The following is a 1,684-nucleotide window of genomic DNA, read 5'->3' on the forward strand; positions in this document are numbered from 1 at the left end:
TCACATCCCTTGTAAGTTGGATTCCTAGGTATTTTATTCTCTTTGTAGCAATTGTGAATGGGAGTTCACTGATGATTTGGCTCTCTGTTTGTCTGTTAATGGTGTATAGGAATGCTTGTGATTTTTGCACATTGATTTTGTATCCTGAGACTTACTGAAGTTGCTTATCAGTTTAAGGAGATTTTGGGCTGAGACGATGGGGTTTTCTAAATATACAATCATGTCATCTGCAAACAGGGACAATTTGACCTCCTCATTTCCTAATTGAATATCCTTTATTTCCTTCTCTTGCCTGGTTGCCCTGGCCAGAAGTTCCAGCACTATGTTGAGTAGTAGTGGTTAGAGAGGACATCCTTGTCCTGTGCCAGTTTTCAAAGGGAATGCTTCCAGTTTTTGCCCATACAGTATGATATTGTTTGTGAGTTTGTCAAAAATAGTTCTTATTATTTTGAGATATGTTCCATCAATACCTAGTTTATTGTGAGTTTTTAGCATGAAGGGCTGTTGAATTGTGCCGAAGGCCTTTTCTGCATCTACTGAGAAAATCATGTGGGTTTTGTTATTGGTTCTGTTTAGGTGATGGATTACATTTCTTGATTTGCATATGTTGAACCAGCCTCACATCCCAGAGATGAAGCCAACTTGATCATGATGAATAAGCTTTTTGATGGGCTGCTGGATTCAGTTTGCCAGTATTTTATTGAGGATTTTCACATTGATGTTCATCAGGGATATTGGTCTAAAATTCTCTTTTTGTGTGTGTCTCTACCAGGCTTTGGTATCAGGATGATGTTGGCCTCATAAAATGAGTTAGGGAGGATTCCCTCTTTTTCTATTGATTGGAATAGTTTCAGATGGAATGGTACCAGCTCCTCTTTGTACCTCTAGTAGAATTCGGCAGTTAATTCCGTCTGGTCCTGGACATTTTTTGGTTGGTAGTCTATTAATTATTGCCTCAAATTCAGAGCTGGTTATTGGTCTATTCAGAGATTCAACTTCTTCCTGGTTTAGTCTTAGGAGGGTGTATGTGTCCAGGAATTTATCCATTTCTTCTAGATTTTCTAGTTTATTTGCACAGAAGTGTTTATAGTTTTCTCTGATGGTAGTTTGTATTTCTGTGGGATTTGTGGTGATATTCCCTTTATCATTTTTTATTGCATCTATTTGACTCTTATCTCTTTTCTTCTTTATTAGTCTTGCTAGCGGTCTATCCATTTTGTTGATCTTTTCAAAAAACCAGCTCCTGGATTCACTGATTTTTTTTTTTTTTGAAGGGCTTTTTGTGTCTGTTTTTCTTTCAGTTCTGCTCTGATCTTAGTTATTTCTTGCCTTCTGCCAGCTTTTGAATTTGTTTGCTCTTGCTTCTCTAGTTCTTTTAACTATGATGTTAGGGTGTCAATTTCAGATCTTCCTCCTTTCTGTTGTGGGCATTTAGTGCTCTAAATTTCCGTCTACACACTGCTTTAAATGTGTCCCAGAGATTCTGGTATATTGTGTCTTTGTTCTCATTGGTTTCAAAGAACATCTTTATTCCTGCCTTCATTTAGTTATGTACCCAGCAGTCATTCAGGAGCAAGTTGTTTAGTTTCCATGTAGTTGTGCAGTTTTGAGTGAGTTTCTTAATCCTGAGTTCTAATTTGATTGCACTGTGGTCTGAGAAACAGTTTGTTGGGATTTCTGTTCT

This window comes from Mandrillus leucophaeus, unplaced genomic scaffold, assembly GCF_000951045.1.
Source record: "Mandrillus leucophaeus isolate KB7577 unplaced genomic scaffold, Mleu.le_1.0 Scaffold424, whole genome shotgun sequence".
In the NCBI taxonomy this organism is placed as follows: domain Eukaryota; kingdom Metazoa; phylum Chordata; class Mammalia; order Primates; family Cercopithecidae; genus Mandrillus; species Mandrillus leucophaeus.